At 41.2% G+C, this 19,123-nt stretch overlaps 1 protein-coding gene across 7 annotated transcripts in view; it reads right to left on the bottom strand.

Annotated features, from left to right (window-relative positions):
- LOC309857267 (uncharacterized protein) overlaps window positions 1-19,123 on the bottom strand; it is a 77,903-nt gene that overhangs the window by 6,188 nt on the left and 52,592 nt on the right. For 2 of the 7 annotated variants that reach the window (XR_014307596.1, XR_014307597.1), the window contains exon 1: window positions 478-549. The exons of the other annotated variants lie outside the window; for them this stretch is intronic. The gene's annotated coding sequence lies outside the window, so the exon portion shown is untranslated. Of the gene's footprint in view, window positions 1-477; window positions 550-19,123 lie in introns of those variants that run through there. 7 annotated transcript variants of the gene reach the window in all.

Genomic DNA, 19,123 nt, shown 5'->3' on the forward strand with positions numbered 1-19,123 from the left:
AGTTCACACAGCAGAAGATAGCCGAGCAAGCCCAAGGTGGTTGTTTCTTGGCTCTTTTAACCATGCTACTATGCTGCAGGGTGGAAACCAGCCCCCTTTAAACAAAGGAGCTGGCATGGTGTGGCCTGAGAACTGCCAGAGTCCTACTGAGCAGACAGGCCATGGAGTGATGGGGGGTAGATGTGCAGTGAAGTCAGCTCAGATATGAGAAAAACCAAGAGCACTGGATATCTTGAATCATACTTTTGGCCTATACTTCCCTGTGCCTTGGTTTCCTTATCTGCACCATGGAAAGGGATTAGCTTAGAGGATCATCTAGAGGCCCTTTGCCATGGAGCCTCCGGAACTAGGAGGGCTGTGCCATCTCGTCAGCTCTGGACCGTCAGGTCATAAGCCCTGAGTGCAGACCAACTTAGTTTGAATTGGTGGCTCTCCCTTTTGCTAGGGCAGGGCACATGGCTTGAATAAATAGCTTACCTTGAACAATTCGAGCTTCAGTTTCATCATCTGTTAGATGGGTGCACTGAAAGAGCCCTGGCCACAGGGTTGTTATGAAGATAAAATGATGTCATGTGAGGGGACTCTGTACTGTACTGCCTTGCTCTCAGGCCCTGGTGGCTTGATCTCATCATAACATTGTGAGGACTCTGAGGGCCAGCCACTGGCAGGACAACAATTAGCAGAGAAAAGAGTTTCTCTTAAAACCGGCTAATAGTTTTCTTTACTACTTCTTGCACACTAATTTCACTGTGAGACCCAAGTACATTACAAACTACAGCACCTTCCCACATGGGTGCTCTGCCTCTGCTCACCAGGAACAGGCAGGGCCTCAGACCTCCTAGAACTTTCCCCTGGCTTCTCACTCTTTAGGTCTGTGTACATGTCATTTGCTCAGCCTGTAATGTTTTCTGCATCTTTCAAGGTCAACTTAGTCCTGCTACTCATTCTGGAATCAGATGTTCTGATGGCTTACCCCAGTTGAATTAGTCACTTTGTTCTCTTCTCTCCTAGGGTATTCTGCTTCCCTCCCCATAGTCCTCATTTCACTGTGCTTTAATCACCTCTTTACTGCTTTGCCTGTTGTCTAAACTGTGAATCTCCTGAGAACAAGGACTGGCTCTGTGTTCATTATCTCTGCAGCCGGTGCTTAATATGTTTTATTGGCTGAATGGTCCACAAACTGAAAGAGGTCACACCAGGGATGGGATGCAAAGAGCACCCTAAGCAGGGAAGGCAGAGACCAAAGGACAGAGAGGTGGCACAGGGAGTTTTGACTCTAGCCTCTGTTAAGCAACAGCTGAATGTGTACCATCCTCCAGATGCCCATTATCTGTGCTGTGTCGCTCTCCGAGGTGCTGAACCAGAATCACACAAACATCTTGTGAATCTCACAAACACCTTCTAAGGAAGTGAGAAAGTAGAATTCATTTTTTGTAGCATGAGAAAATGAGACATCAAAGGTGCTGAACCTGCATGTTTGGGGGTTGATATAGTTCGCTCCCCAGCTCCTAAGGAGTCAGTACAGAATATACCCGCCTCACCATGCCTGCACCTCCCCTTCTCTTCTGACATCCTTCTGACATGTCTCTGCCACCCCTGCCCCACCTCCCACCTTCCCACTCTCATCTACTTATGACTCGATGTGTCACATTCAGGTTTGCAGATGATTTTAGAAATGGAGAGTGAGCAAATCCAGTTGAACAATTTAACCAGATTCAAACGGATTTGGATCATTTGCGTAACTGGGCTAGCAGATGGCAAATGTACTTCAAAGTACAAAAATGTAGACTAATTGTAAGAGGAGAAAGCAAAGCAGTTTATGGGTGAGGGAAGAGATTTGGGAGACAAGCTCATTGAAATCATTACCTCAGTGTGTTAGGACAAGCAGCACAACTCTGGGTAACAGAGGCAGATCAAATAGAGTACTCTGGTGACTTCTTGCTGGATGGAATGCAGGAGAGAGGACCTGTCTTCTTGAAGTAAGAAAGGAAACAATTGATGGAGAGAAGGATCTAGGGAGGATGATGCTTGTCTGGGCAGAAAAGCCATCATGGTCACTTTATGGGTTCATGTTTCTCCTGTTCCTGTCTTACCTATGGCCCCTTGGTGAGAATCTGTTTCTCCCTGAGCCTCACTTTCCCTTACTGTAACATGAGCAGACTGGTGTATACTTTCCTGTTGCACTGAAGAATTTATGAGATCATGGATGTGAAAAATGCATGCAACTTGTTTGGAAACCTATGAAATTCACTCTTATGAATATAATTCTATGTTCACAATGCCCCTCCCCCAAATCCAGTGTTTTCAATGACTGGAAATTGGAAAGTGGTTGTGTGCTAGCATGATAGACCAAATGATGACCCCTCTCCCAAATATCCTTGTACTGATCCCAAGAGCCTGTGAGATGAGACATGGAAGATGGGATTAAATTAGGCATCTTGAGGTGCAGAGATTATCCTGAATTATCAAGGTGGGGCCAAAATGTTGTTACAAATGTCCTTTTAAGAGGAAGACTGAGGGCTTTTTGACTTAGAAGAAGGAGACTGGAGTGATGTGGCCACCAGCCAAGGAGTTCCAGTAGCCAGCAGAAGCTGGAAGAGGCAAGAATAGAATTCCCTCCCTCCAGAGCCTCTGGAGGCAGCAGAGCTTTGCTGATAACTTTGATTTTGGCCAAGTGAAACTGAATTTAGACTTCTGGCTTCCAGAACTCTAAGAGAATAAATTTTGGTTGTATTAAGACACCAAGTTTGAAGTAATATGTTATCACAACTGTAGGAAAAGGGAATTTGACCAATACAGAAGAGATCTGGATGAATCCAGGCTCTGGTTTTCCCTTCTGTGGAACCCTGGGTCATCTCTCTTGACTTGTTTTTCATCTTTAAACTGGAATAATAATAGTATATTCCTTTATATGGATTATTGGGAAGTTGCAAAATAGATAATGCATGTACCCTCTCCACCACAGATATATTTAAGAGAAAAAAAAAAAAGCTAGGCATAGTTTTAGGTTTTGAATCAAGCAGTATTTATCAGCACTCAGAATTACAGAGAAGCTGACAGGGTACAATTTTGGAGCATGAAGGTAATACTCAGTATTAAAGAGGCAGCTGGAGTGTTGGTGACATCTTGACAGCGTGTCTATAGGAGGCAGGACCATGACCACCAAAAAGGGTGTCAAGTCCGGCTCCTGCCCTAGAGAAGGTTGGGGTTCTAGGAAAGGCAATCCAGCAGAACCTAAGGGCTAGCACCATAACTGAGAGACGGGGATATCTCAGGTTAGGAAAACAGGATTTTGGTTAAGGACTTCATCCTGGGTCTCAGGTGTGATTGCTAGTGAAGAAAACTCAGGGAAGACTGCTGGGCCCAGATCCTTAGTTTCTAAGGACATCGTAACACCAGGTCCTAAGATTCTGAATTCACTGGTATAAATTCTGCATCCATCAGAGTGGGTCTAGTCCAGGAACAGTGGCTGCTAGGATGCCAGGGATTACTCAAGGCTGCTTTAGAAATTAGGTCACCAAGTCAAAGAAATCTGAGCTGAACCTAGGTGCTTCCAAGGTGCTTTTCAGTATCTGAAAAGACCAATGACATCTAGAAAATTGAGTGCAAGATGGGTACAAATAAGAAGCTCTAGCTAAGATTGTGGATAGAGTCAGAGCCTGATGAACTTGGTGTTTACAAGTGTGGTGCTGACTATGGCACAGGGAGGCTCTGATGAATAAATATGAAAAATGCAGACCAGAAAGACTGAGCAACTTGCTTAAAGACTTGGCATATTAAGTACAGAACTGGATCTAGAAACTTTATCCTTTGCCAGATTCTTAAACTGATCAAATATGATTCTGTTTTAAGGTCTTACAAACTCTTTGCTCTTGAATTTAGAAAGATTTGTTCAAGATCCCATCTCTGTTGTAATCAGTATCCAACATTTAACAACTCCTGTGCTCTATGATTATATGGCAAGTTTTTTACCATCATTTAAGGAAAGAATGTTCAGGGAGAAAGGGAGGATTCTAGGAATAAAAAGTAATTAAACATAGTAAGTCTCTTGAGATTAGCCATTAATTTGGATGAGAAATGTAAAATTGCCTTTAAAGTAAGAAGGGATAATATCAAATGATTGTAATATCCAGCCTGGGAGGTATCATGCTGGTAACATTGCACAAGGCAGGATAATACATGTGGCAGTTCCCTGATTTTTGTAGGATAAATGATGTTGGTTTCATTTCACTGCTGAATTAAGATACACATTTCATAAACGGCACGTTAAGGCAAATGTATCAGAATTGCACCTAAAGAGCTGAATAGCCAGGAAATGGCAGCCCCAACTTCAGCGTGTCTGGTGTCTCTCTCCTCATCATCCCCAAGGCCCTTTGTTGGGTTTGGGTTCATACTGGGGAATCTCTGGGAGGGTTGGCTAATCACACCCCTTCTCCCCATGCATTTGGAGCCAAATACAAACCAGACACAGGGACCAGATAAAGATAAAATACCCTCATGTTGCTGGCCACGCTGGACTGGAGCATGTGGTTTGGCTGGAAGGCTGGAATCAGGCCGCCTTCTACCAGCCCCTCCTTGACTTGGAGACCTACTTGAGTCAAAATGAGGTCTGTAGAGCTGGAAGTCACCCAGCCCCCCACCCGTCAGAGAGATAAGGACAGCAGCCCCCTCCCATCCTCTCTGTGTTTCCTCTGCTAACACGCACAAGGAAAGGGCTTGCCCTGGTTGGCTGGACAGTAGTGTGCTCACACCCCTCTTGCAGATCCAGAAGTGGAAAAACCCCACATGGACTGAGCTCCAGTTCTCACAATTGTACCCAGTCTCCAGGATCCCATAACTCACTCCTCTTCTTAAGGGAAGCAGCAGGAGGGATGGAGGAAAGAGACAATACCACCTTCCCATTGTTTGAAAGAGATGAGGGTCTCCATTTTGTATGGGCTGCCACCCTCCTCCCTTCAGACTCCATCCATCTGTCCATCTGCCTGGCCCTTGGCTGCCTGATTTCATGTGCCTAAAACACAATACTTGTCCTACCACTCCCCTGCTTCCCAGTCTTTCAGGTTGGCATGGTTTTAAGCTCTTTAGTGATATGCCTACAATCTGCTCCCCTATTTCATGGATACACCCCAGTCCTTGTCAACTATTGTTGATGGCTCCTTAAACAGAGGCTGCTCTCTCTCAGCCCTGATCCTTTGCCTCTAATGCAACCCCCCATTCTCCTGGTTAAGGTGCCCTTCAATTCAGAGACCAAACATCTGTATTACTCTCCACAGCATTTCCCCACTCAGTGTATTTCTCTGTCTCTTCAATTAGATATGTGAGGCCTCACATTTGGCATATAGTAGGTACTGGTGATTTTTGGTTGGCTACGTCAGTGAATGAACATTTGGAAAAAATAGAGCAATAAGCCTACCATTCTAAAGAAGGATCTCAACATGATTTTTAGGTTTGTTTTGTCTTTTTGTTTTCATGGAAATAAGTTTCTTAATGTCACTTTTCAGCATTTTTTAAATTTTTTTATTTGGGGGGGGAGAGAGCGAGCACAGGCAGACAGAACGGCAGGCAGAGGCAGAGGGAGAAGCAGGCTCCCTGCTGAGCAAGGAGCCCGATGTGGGACTCGATCCCAGGACGCTGGGATCATGACCTGAGCCGAAGGCAGCTGCTTAACCAACTGAGCCACCCAGGCATCCCTTTTCACCATTTTGAAGATTTCTTTAAAATAGTCATGAGTGTTTCCTTTGCTGTGCAAAAGCTTTTGATCTTGATGAAGTCCCAAAAGTTCATTTTCGCTTTGGTCTCCCTTGCCTTTGGAGACGTGTCTGTCAAAGAGGTTACTGCCTATGTTCTCCTCTAGGATTTTGATTGATTCCTGCCTCACCTTGAGGTCTTTTATCCATTTCGAGTTTATCTTTGTGTATGGTGTAAGAGAATGGTTGAGTTTCCTTCTTCTATACATAGCTGTCCAATTTTCCTAGCACCATTTATTAAAGAGACTGTCTTTTTTCCCACTGGATATTTTTTTCCTGCTTTGTCAAAGATTAGTTGGCCATAGAGTTGCAGGTCCATATGTGGCCTCTCTGTTCTACTGGTCTATGTGTCTGTTTTTGTGCCAGTACCGTGCTATCTTGGTGATCAAAGCTTTGTAGTAAAGCTTGAAATCAGGCAACATGATGCCCCCAGTTTTGTTTTTCTTTTACAACTTTTCCTTAGCAATTTTGGGTCTTTGCTAAAATTTCCATACAAATTTCAGGATTGTTTGTTTCCAGCACTTTGAAAAATGTCAGTAGAATTTTGATTGGAATGGCATTGAAAGTATAGATTGCTCTGGGCAGTATAGACATTTTAACAATGTTTATTTTTCTGATCCATGAGCATGGAATGCTCTTCCATCTTTTTGTGTCTTCTTCAACTTCTTTCATGAGTGTTCTGTAGTTCCTCAAGTACAGATCCTTTACCTCTCTGGTGAGGTTTATTTCAAGGTATCTTATGGTTCTTGGTGCTATAGTAAATGGAATTGATTCTCTAATTTCCCTTTATGCTGAGTGAAATAAGTCAAGCAGAGAGTCAGTTACCATATGATTTTTCTTACTTGTGGAGCTAAGGTCAACATGGAAGACACTGGGAGATGGAGAGGAGAAGGGAGTTGGGATAAATCAGAGGGGGAGACAAACCATGAGAGACTGTGGACTCTGAGAAACAAACTGAGGGTTTTGGAGGGGAGAGGGGTGGAGGGATGGGTGAGCCTGCTAGTGGGTATTAAGGAGGGCACATATTGCATGGAGCACTGGGTGTGGTGCATAAACAATGAATCTTGAAACACTGAAAAAATAAAGTTTACATATCCAAAAATTAAAGGAAAAAGGAAAATAGTTGTGAGTTTTTTTATGATTATCAGCGGAATCAAGTAGAATAAGAGCCCTCACTTCATCTAAGGTCCTTCATAGTAAGCTACGTGAGTTCTCAATCCAGTACTTAGAGTACGCAGACTGGTTTTACTCAGCTGTGACTGTATCCTCTCTGCGACAGAATCACATAGGGGACTGTGGGCCATGGGCCAGGTTTGCACAGATAATTAGTCAGCAGTGGATGGAAGTTTTTTTAAGTACAAGGGGAAGGACCAATGAATGTATCTTTATAACAGGGATAAATGGAATTTCTCCTTTTATTAAGTCTGCTCTTTTAAGTGATAGAGAACCCTTCTTTGAAGTCTTTGCCTCTCTGATACTGGGGAACAATGGCTGTGATTATCTTTAAGGACTTAAAGGGAAAGCAAGACTGCTTGAGTTGTGCCTCACTTTCATCTCCTCTCCTGACTGTCTGTCCCTTTCTGGGCAGGTTTGCATGGAGCCTGCAGGCTGCAGGGCTCCTAGGACCAAGGTCATTCCCTATTAGGGCCTCTGCATCAGCCTGCCCCTCCCAAATCCTCTGATCACATAGAATTCCAGCATTTTCTGTTTCTGAAATCATTGTCTACAAACAAAAAAAGAAAACTTCTCTCAGCAGGTTTTGTTGGGAAGAAAAGGGTTTCAGGGTCCAGAAGAAAAACATTTCCTTTTTATTTCAATAACCCAGTTAAGAGGGAAGGGTTTGTTTGTTTGTTTAAATTCTTTTGCTTTGGTTTCTGTTGAAACTGATCTGTTCAAAGTCCTGAAATGAGGAAATCCAGGGGGCTGTGGTTATAAGCAGTTGTCTAATGATATCTTTTTGTCTCCTCTTTGTGTTTACACTTCTTACTGGCTGCTGTATAAAATGCTAAACCTTTAGATTCTTCATTTATAAAGTTATTCAGCTCTAGCAGGCTGGATAGTTTTTAAATGTTGTACTAAAGGAGCCAGCTGGTTATAAGATGAAGGTATCTCCTCACAAAATAATTCCATAAATTTTGCTATTCCAATAGCTTCTAAGGACACTTTTGATTAATAGTGAGATCAAGGCAATATGGTGCCTGGCTTCTCAGGAATGACCATTTAAGCTGGCAGCCCCAAACCCATTTTTTTCTTCTTGCAACAAGACCTTTCACTCCCAAAGATGTTTCAAGTTTACACAAACATTTGACTGTTTAAGCTAGCATATTCTAGCAACTGTCATTCACAGTAAGATTTGGTGGCTTTCTTTGGTGGCCGGCCCATAGTGACTTATGGCCAACTGCACATCTCAAGGTCTTCATTTAAAATAATATATGATTTTTTCTTCATATATATATGATATATGATATATATATGATAATATAATGATAACACATTTTATTTTTCCAACCAACTAATGCTATCCCTTCTCTTGGCTCCCCACACATACACAGCGTCACCACACACACAACTTCTGAGCTCTGCTATGGTAAAAAGAGTGTGAACTTTGAAACCAGGAAGACCCACATTTAAATCCTGGGCCTGAAAAATGCTGCCTGGATGACTTTAGCCAAGTTACCTCACCTTTTTGGGTTTCAGATTTCTCATCTGTAAAATGAGGAATAGAAGTATTCTCCTTAAAGGGATAACATAAAATTATACATATAAAGCATGTCATAATTTATTGGAACAAAAAAATTAAATAAATGTATTTTCTAAAATAATGAATCAGTGAAGAACTGTTGACTGGTGCATGAATCTTAGCTTTGGACCTAATATTCTATAATGATGAACAAGTACAAGCTATAAAAAGCTATAGATTCTTAATAGAATGTAAGGAAAGAGAAAATCTTAGAAAGATTTGCTGGAATGAGTCTGTTTTAAGTGAACTTTATTGGAACCCAGCTTTTTGTGCCTGTGCAATAGGAAAGTCTCAGAAAGAACTCTCTGAATTTTCCCTTAAAAGATTTTAGAATATGATCAAAGGAAGAAGATAAATATTATAGTTTTTAATATATTTACTGGTCCCCCCAGGTCCTGACCTCCATACATTAAGTACTTCCTTTGTTTAAGAAATTTCATTTCTTAATAGTTGTAGCCTGAATGCAAAAGATATTAAAAGTTTATTGGCATAAATAATTACCCCACCAAACATAGAAAGATTGGTGTACTATATTCTGCCAGTTGAGGTGAGGGACTAACATTTGTCTCCATGCAAAATTCCTGCAAACCACATGGTCCAAGACGATGAATTTTATCTTAGCAAGGGCATGGATCTAGTTCAACTGTGCTACCAACTAGTTCTGTGGTCTTGAGCAAGCACTTTTATTTTGACGTCCTTTCCAGTTGAGTTCAGGACAGCAGAAGTTTCCTGTGTTATTGTGTGCCAGTCCTGATTCTGGGCACAAGACCTAAAGGCAAATAAAGTAAAGGCAAATATCTGTACATTCCCAATTATAACTTGCCAAATGCAAAAGAGAAAATTAATGCAAGGTATGGAAGAGTAGGATACGTTTTAGATTAAAACATAGATTATCAGAGCAGTGCAAATAGAAGAGGAAATGCCTGGGCACAATTTTGAATGGAGCCAGAAGTTGTCAGATGCAGAATGTGAGCTGGTGGAGGAGGAAGTGAAAAGAGCACAAGGACATTCTGGGTAGAAGGTTAATGTGTGCAAAGTAAGGAAAAGGCATGGTACATTCAAATCAAATTATAACTATTTGGTTAAGAGCTTCACAAGAGTGGGGAACTTTGTTTTGTACAGGGATATATTCCCATCTCCTAGCATAAGGCCCGAGACATGGTACTCAGTAAACAAATAAATAATGGAGTAAATAAATTGGCATATATTTTTCTCTATATATCCAAAATCCTTATCAGAATTCAGTTACTCTGTTCCTTTGACGATTTGTCTAATTTTCCCAGCTAGACTGTCAGTTCCTCACCACAAAACTCTTGGAAGGCCTTCTCTAGACACCTGACAATTGAATAATTGATCCAAGCCTGAAGTGCTAATTGAAACCTTTGTGGAAGGTCTGACTTGGCAGTGCCCATATCTAGGGATCACGAACTTGACGTACCTCTCTTGTTTGAGGGAAAGCAGAAATCAGGTGGGTTAATTCTGAGAATTACCCTGGGAAGTACAATAGTGAAGCCAACACAGCATCTGTAAGAAATGCAACTGGGGGGTGCCTGGGTGGCTCAGTGGGTTAAGCTGCTGCCTTCGGCTCAGGTCATGATCTCAGGGTCCTGGGATCGAGTCCCGCATTGGGCTCTCTGCTCGGCAGGGAGCCTGCTTCCTCCTCTCTCTCTCTGCCTGCCTCTCTGCCTACTTGTAATCTCTTTCAAATAAATAAATAAATCTTTAAAAAAAAAATGCAACTGGGTTTCCTAAGGAGGAAGAAAAGTGTTAGGGACTCGTTGGAGATTAAATAACATCCATTTGCCATAATGAGGGCCTGAGCAAGCGCAGAAACCTGTGGTTAAAGAAAATCACAGCTTCTCCACTCCCAGCACAACTGTGGGTGTAGGGGACCTTCCTGTTTCATTATTCTGAGGAAAAGCATTATCGGGGAATTGCCAAGACTTGAGCGTCTAAATCAATATGTGCTGAGAGTTACCAAGCAGGAAAGCCAGAAACTATAATACTTTGAACACTATTTTTAGAGTCAATTTTGAGAAAGTCCATGAATTCAAATTCAAGGACACATTTTCAGTGCTGGCACTCGTTAGCCGATACCATCACGCGTTTGTTCTTTTTTCTTTTTCTTTCTTTCCTTTTAGAAGTGTTTAACGAGTCTACACTATTTGCCAAGCACTGTCCTTGCTCTGTGGCATGCTCAGTATGTGGACCCTGCCCTAAAGGAGGGTAAATTCGTGTGAGGGGAATTCCAGCCACTCTCGAATGTGTAATCATTCAAGAAAAATTGGAGTTAACTTCCTGCTCATGTAATGGTCCTGGGCAAAGGAACCACTTGCTAAGCATTTTGTTTCTGTGTGGTCATTCAGGAATGCAGACCTAAGGAGGCTCTGCCGTTTTCTACAAGTAGGTCCAAGGGATCTTCCTGGGGCTGGTCTCCATTCCAGATGGTTAGAAGAGACAAAGGGAAGAAAAAAACATCCACCGGGGTCTTTCTGGGCCAGGTTCTAAGGCGGCACTCATCATCTTCACTTGGGTAGAATGCATCTGCCTGTGACAGAGGATGAGAAATGTGGTCTGGCTGTGCCCTGCGGACTGGTTAGGGGGTGCTGCAAGTCTCTGCCATCACGGTCTACTATAGAGAACAATAAGTCAGATTCCACGGCAATACAAGAGAAAGGAGAATCAGGTAGATTTACTGACTACGAGGTCAGCCGTTTGCTTCCCCATGAATTAGAGCATTCTGGCCCTCAAGGCAAAATTTCATGGGTTACATATCATTATCTTCACTTTACAGAAAAAGAAAGGGAGACTCAGAGTGTTGCAAGCAACTTTTGATAGTGCTCATTTGAAGCCATAGATGAAAAGTAAACAGAACATTTGCAGTCCCTGTGTCCCCAATTTGCAGGGAAATTAATAGTGTTCTCACTGGTCAAAAATAACAATGCAACAAATACTTCTCCAGACAGGGTTTTCAGCTAGTGATCATCGTTCTTGCTCTAACATTCCCTCTACCATGTTTTTGGTGATGTATGACTTCCCATAGAAGTTTACGTGGTGATACTCAGCTATAAAGCATGGACCAAAGACTCATCACTCTGTCATTTCTTTGCCCATCTATCCATCTTTCCTTCATTGGTTGGTCCATTCCTTTTTTTTTCCCTCAACCACATCGAATATTTACTGTGCCCATTTTATGTGCCCAGTACTGTGGTGGGTGTTTGAAACACAAAGACAGAGACTATGGTGCCTTGTCATGGCAAGCTCACTGTCTAGTCGAGGAATCAGACATGAAAATGGATGATTAAAGTGTAAGGTTTTTAGAGGGTGTGGGACAGAAAATGCAATTGGACTAAGAGATGGGAGAACTGACTTTGCCAGAGAATACAGTCTAAGAGAGGACCCACAAAAAGGGAATAAACAGATTTGAGCAACTGGAAAGTTTTCCCAGGTTAAAGAATCAACAGTCAGAACATCCCAGGTTAAGGAATGAAATAATCTTTTGGGTAAATAAATAGAAAGAAAGAAGAAGAAACAGAGTTATGGGACTCCAGGCAGGGAAAATAGAGCAGGTGGCGCTTGTACTTTTCCTGAAATGCCTTTCTCTTTATACCTTTTTTTTAATGTCTAAATCGAATCTGTTCTTCAAGATCTATATATAATTCATCTTCACATTGACCCAAAGTGTTTTCCTTACACATGGTAAGTAACGACTTTAGAATAAATCTGGTTTTCAAATCTCATTCTACCCCTTAGAACCTATGTGTGTTTGAACACTTTGGATAATCTTTGAACCTCTACTTCCTCCTCTGTAAAATGGGCATGAAGATTTGAAACTTACAAGGTTCTTGTTGGGATCAAAGCCCATTGTGCTTGAACAAATATTTCATAAACCATGAAGTACTAGTAAACACTAGTTATGTTAGTTATTATTCTTTTCTTACAGTATTTCTTATAGTTAGTAATATTAGAAATAGAAAAGTTATTATTTATTTGATATCAGAAAATTTATAACTGATGCCCTTGCTTAGTTAGTAGCAGAAAATTAGAGGGGCATTCCTAGATAGGAAGAAAATCTGCCTACTTTGCACAGAGCCCTGATACTGAAAAGAAGTAAACAAATACTTCCGGGTCATTCAGAAAGCCTCAGAAATGGTTTGTGTTTAATTGTAAAGCTTCCCCCAAGAGAAGATGAATTGCCTCTCTTTGTGGAAAGGTTATCTTTCATTTGGATAATGTCTGCTTCAGCTCAAAAGACCTTCCTTGAATCCGGTCCCAAGCCAGGTATGTCAGGTATACAGAGAAAAGACACAGTCCCTGTCCTCAGACAACTCAAATCGTGGGTGAACTCTTAGTAAATAGAGTGTCCAGAAATGTCTTCCCCCACCCCTGGGACTATCTCTTCTCAAAGGATTGGGAAGCTAGAGCACTGGAGAGGAGGATAAGAGAGGGATTATTTGAGCAAATTTTAACTCTGTCTTCTCTGAGAACTGTTGTCATTTGCCACATATGGCAGGCTTACATGTAAATTTAAATTTAAAATCCAGTTCCTCATTTGGAGGAGCCACATTTCCAGTGCTCTAGGGTTACTTGTGGCCAGTAGCTACTCTGTGAGCACAGAATCTTTCACCATCGTAGAGCATCCAGTGGGGTAGCCCTGGGAGTCTGGCTCCTGTGTGATCCCCAGGAGGACCTGAGGGTCTGGCAGAGAGGTTGAAGTCAGTCTCTTGCCAGCCCTCTGCCCCTGTAGTTTGACTCCTCCTACTCTGGGATCACAGAGATCTCTTCTATTCAAATATCAGGATTTCCCATTCTAAATAAAAACCAGTCTTTGGGGCACCTGGGTGGCTCAGTCTGTTAAGCATCTGCCTTCAGCTCAAGTCATGATCCCAGGGTTTTGGCATCAAGTCCCACATTGGGCTCCCTGATCAGTAGGAAGCCTGGTTCTCTGCCCCTCCCCATGCTCATACTTTCTCTCTCTCAAATAAATCAAAGATTTAAAAAAAAAAAAAGAAAGAAAGAAAGAAAAAAAAAAAAAAGAAAAGAAAATCAGCCCTGGACTTCCTGTGCCCACCAGGAGCAAAAATAAACCCTAGCATGACATGAAAAGAGCATGGTTATTTATTCTTCCCATGCCACTCCTGTCCCAAGTCCCAGGTGTGTTTGTTCTCTGCAGATGGTCCCAGTCTATAGCAGTTCAATTTATGATACTCGTGCCGTGGTCCAAGAGTGATGCACATTCAGTAGAAATTCTGTGAGTTTAGTGTGAGGGGGATTAAAATGAAAGCCATGAAATTGTGCTTACAATGGTGGATGCAACAGATGTGACTCAGCCACGGACAGGGTGATTGTTTGAAACAAGATGGGATTGGGAGGGAGACAAACCATAAGAGACTCTTAATCTCACAAAACAAACTGAGGTTGCTGGGGGGAGGGGGGATGGGAGAACGGGGTGGGGTTATGGACATTAGGGAGGGTACTTGCTATGGTGAGTGCTGTGAAGTATGTAAACCTGGCGATTCACAGACCTGTACCCCTGGGGATAAAAATATATTATATGTTTATTAAAAAAAATAAAGTCTGGGGTAGAAACCATCCAACTAGGGGCTAAGACAGAGTAGTTGACCTTTGGCTCTGCTCTCATTTAATGAGAGGCACTGTGTTAAGTCCTTGAAACTTTGTTACCTGTAAAACACACGTAATAATAACTCACCTACCTGATCGGGATGCGGTGACATTTAAACAAGACGGCTCACCGCCATTTAACCCATAAACTCTGGGAAGAAAGGAGCTATATCAGGCACCTTCCATGGGCCAAAATCTCTTCAAGGCCCATTACATTCTTGTTATTTATTCCCCAACACCATCCTCAATATGTAGATGTGATCCTTACCACAAAAGAGCGTCTTTTGTTTCTAGACCCTACTATCCATTTCTGAGCAGACTACGTATCACACATTATTCTGGTTGGTTTTATAGGTGTAACTTCTGTAAATCTTTCTACCTACTAAACTAGGTAATAATGTCCTCCCTTTGACTTACCATGCTAGTGAGGCCCACAGGGGTTAAGTAACTTGCCTAGAGGCAAACAGGAAATAAATAGCAGAGAGGGAGTTTCACCCTTTAAGACTCTGAAAACTCTTTGTACTCATTTTGTTGGCTATAACTATGCTAGGCAGAATGTCTAAAGTGGGCCCCAAAAGAGGTTATGCCCTAATCCCTGAAATCTGTGACTATTATGAGGGGCCACACCAGTGATTACATTATGTTATACTCACAGTTTACATTAAGAAGGGAGATTACGCCACTGGGCTCAGTTGAATCACATAAGCCCTGAAAAGCAGAGAGAGTTCTCTGTCTGATGGCAGAAGTCGGAGGGATTTGAAGCACAAGGGAGATTCCTGGTGCTGTTGAGGCTTGAAGATGGAGGGCCCCCATAGAAGGGATCTGAGCAGCTCTAGGGGTGGTGAGCAGCCCCCACTAATCACTGCAACCACAAAACTGAATTTTGCCAACACAACCTGAATACACCAGGAAGTGGACTGTCCCCAGAGTCCCTGGGTGAGAGCGGTGCTGGCTGGCACCTTAACCTTGGTCTGGTGAGACCCTGAGCAGAGAAACCCACTGAGCCTGCTCATAGGCACCAAGCTGTGATCTGATCAGCAGGCATGTGTGTTCAGCTGCCGAATTTGCGATGATGTGTTACACAGCAAGAGAAAAAGAATGCAAAGGCTTTATATGAGTTTACATGTGTTAATAGCACCTACCTGACAAGATTATTTTATGGACTAAGTAGAAAACAACAACAAAAAACCCACAGCATTCAGCACAGTTGTTGACATTTAGGAAGCATGTAATAAATGGTCCGTTTTATTTGTGCCCATTGTACAGGTAGGAAGACTGAGGCTTCGATGGCTAAATAGCGTGCCCAGGGCCCTGGAAGAGGTGGGAGTCAGGATCAGTGTAGACACCAAGGGCTGCTGCTCTTCCTCCGTAGACCAGGCATTTAGACAGGAATGCACATTGGAATTACCTGCACAACTTGCTAAAATGGAGATTCTCATGTCCTGATCCCAGTGATTATGATTCAAAATCTTGGGTGATCTTGAGTAACTGTATATCTAAAGGTATTATGGATGCTTCTGATGTACACACCCACAGAGTGACTGTACTAGACTGTGAATTTCTTGAGCTAGGGGTGTTCTTGTATCTTGTTTGTGCCCACAACAGGGCCTGGGACCTACAGTAGAATATATCCATACTTCCAGTGGATTGTCCGACCTTTAGTGTTTCTGCTACAGCACCATTGACCTTGGAGTCATTGTTGGTGAACCTATATCCCTACCGTCCTCCCAACTCAATCTGCCATTTTGGTGGCTGGCAGTGAGCCCTGCATTTGTTCTGAGAGCTCCCAAAGCTATGAATCAGCTCCCCCGCACCCGCCTGGCCCGCTCACATCCAAGTATGTAGTTTCTCTGTCTTTTCTTAGTCCGCGGAGGAGGCATTGCCACTCACCTGACAGCAGCAGTTTTAAAATAAGTTGGTGAAGGATCGAAGCAGAGACTCGAAGCCACGTTGCTGAGTGGGGTGAGCCTTTCCTGAGTGGGCTTGAGAAAGGCAGATAAAAGGCCAGCATGGAGAAGGATCACGCTAACGCAAGTGATCTCATCTACTAAAATACCAAGCTTAGGAAAGTCTACATCTTTTTTTAAACCTTAGTCGTAGTTATTCCCTGTGGCTGTTTGGACATGTCAAGTGTTTTATTTTTTAAGCTGATAACAGTAACTTCAAAAGGTTTGGCTTGTGTCAGACAACTTTGGGAAAAGTGTTACTGTGTTGCCTTTCACCTTTCAACTTGGACACTCAGCTATGTTATAAAACTTTTATAGATTAACTGCACAGAAATAATCAGCACTGGTTATAATAAGTTAACTTGAATTCCCTTCCCTGGACAGGATTCTACATGCTTAGTGGACACTCTTTTACAACAACGAACTTTAGCACTAGAAATAGTAAAAGGAAGAAGTTTATGTTGCTTGAAAATTCCAGTATAGTGTAAAATATTTTGTTATAGCCTACTGCTGCTTAAAATGCATCTGGTACAAAAGGCTTAGAATGCATAACTTCTTACTCATAACTATTAATAAGGATAATACATCAGCAAATTTGACATTCCAATTCTAGCAACAATTCCTCCTTGATACCTGGGAAATGTGTATGACATATCTATTATTCATATATATCTCTATCCCAACAGGACCACAGTACTGAACTGTGCAACTCTAGGAGTACCATTCACTTTGAGGGGTATTAATGTTGACCCATTCCCAGGAGATCTGTAGGATATAATCTTCCACTTTTACACTGACAGCCTGGAATCTGCCAATACAATTCTTGCCTTAGCATTGGAAGTACTTACTGTTTCTCAATTCAGAATATCTTGAAGAGATTAAGATTTTGTCATCCATGAGTTGTGAGAATTATTATTGTTCAATGGCAGCTATTTTACTTACTCCTTCATATCACTCCTATTGGTGTCCATCTCTTTATTCACTTTCGAAGCACCATGTTATCTTGCTGTGTGAGTGAAAGGGAAGATGTCCTAGGGTTCATAAATGGAATATGAATACATTTTTCACTATACTGGTACAGTAGGTACCAAGGAACATTTTATAAGCTGTCTTGGAAATCTATCAGTAACACTGAATGTATGCAGAAACATTAAAAAAAAAGCCAACTCATAAGTGAATGTTTGGAGCACAGTCTGTACCTCAATATATGTATGTCTATATCATGCGCCTATATATGTATATATGTTATTTCTTGGGAGTTACTGTCCTTGTTCCACTAGGAAGAAATAATCAAATGCCCAAGGTGATGAATATCTAGGCAAAAGTGGATAACCACATAGAAAACAATAAATCTTGACTATTTTACATAATATACAAAAATTCCATGAGGATTATAGTTCTAAATGAGAAGACAAGATTTTTTTGAAAAAAAAAAAAAAAAAAAAAAAGAATGTCTTCAAATCCTCAGGATAGGCAAAAATTTCTAAAAACAATAAAAAAAAACAAAGAAAAGTTCTAGACAAAAAAATCTGATGAATTAGACTACTTTAAAATGAAGAAATTCTATTTATCAAAAGGTACAACAGAATGGGAGATGATATTTACAATTTTTTTTTACAAATTTTAATTATGACTACCATATATTTCCAATAAGATGTCATATCCAAAATACATAAAGGACTCCTACAACTCAAGGATAATCCAACAGAAATATGAGCAAAGGACTTAAATAAGCACTTTATGAAAAAAGACATTGAAAATGGCCAAACACACCAATGGCTCATCAGTAATCATCAGAGTAATGCAAATTAAAACTCAGTGCAGTACCACCACTGGTATGGCTCAAATTAAAGGCAAATAATACCACATACAGTTGACTCTTGAATAGCACAGAGGTGAGGCGCACTGACACCTACGTATTTGAAAATCCATGTGTAAATTTTGACTCCCCCCAAACCTAACTATTGTTGACTGGAAGCCCTACTGATAACACAAAGTCAGTTAACACATTTTGTATGTTACATGTATCATATATTGTATTCTTCCAACAAAGCATGCTGAAGAAAGTGTTAAGAAATCCTTGGAGAAAATGCATTTACAGTACTATTAAAAAAAAAAAATCCAGTATAGAAGTGGACTTGAGCAGTTCATACCCAAGTTTTTAAGGATCAACTATTAGCTAAGTTATGCAACAACTACAATGCTTGGTGATAAAAATGTACACTGCAACTTCTTAGGTGAAATTAGTATCTACCCAATGTTTCAGTAAGTTCTACCATATACCCAACAGGACTATACCCCTATGTTTACCAGAATACATAAAGGAATATTTATAGTAGTAATACTTGTCATAGTCCCAAACTGAAAACTCAATGTCTATCAACACCAGAATGGATACATTGAGATAAGAGAATGCATAAGAGAACACTGTACCATCATGCATGCACAAACATTGACACCTCTCCTGAACACAATGTTGAGTGAAAGAAACCCAGACCTGAAGAATAGGATTCAATTTACATAAAATTCAGACACAAGTAAAACTAAGTAACAGTGTTAAAAGTTACAATGGTGGTTAACCCTGAGGAGAGAAGCAAGGACTGTGAGGAACTCAAGAGAGATTCTAGGTGCTGGTAATTTTCAGTCTTTGGTTATCAAATACATAGGAGTGTTCACTTTCTGGAAAGTCATTCAACTGAACATGTATCGTTTGTGCATATTGTTTTGTGTGTTATTCTTGTGTATGAGGCCAACAGAAGTTCACATTAAAAAAAACAGCCTAAACACCCCCCAAAACAAAAGAATTTTATAGGTATTCTATTCATGAAAGCTTATTGATTAAAACACTGCTAAAAAAAAAAACAAAACAACAAACAACACTGCTTAGTGTTATCCTGCTTTTTATAGAAAGAACATTTTTGCTCAAACATATGTCTCTGTGTTAAAAACCTTACTTGATATTTGGAAGAGAAAACACTCGAGACAAAATGCTTCTAGGCATCTGTTTTGAATGGATTTCAATGCCTCTAAAAGTCATTTTATTGATAATGTGCTAAGCTAAACATTTT

Source organism: Mustela nivalis, assembly GCF_964662115.1.
Source record: "Mustela nivalis genome assembly, contig: HAP1_SCAFFOLD_572, whole genome shotgun sequence".
NCBI classification, from domain to species: domain Eukaryota; kingdom Metazoa; phylum Chordata; class Mammalia; order Carnivora; family Mustelidae; genus Mustela; species Mustela nivalis.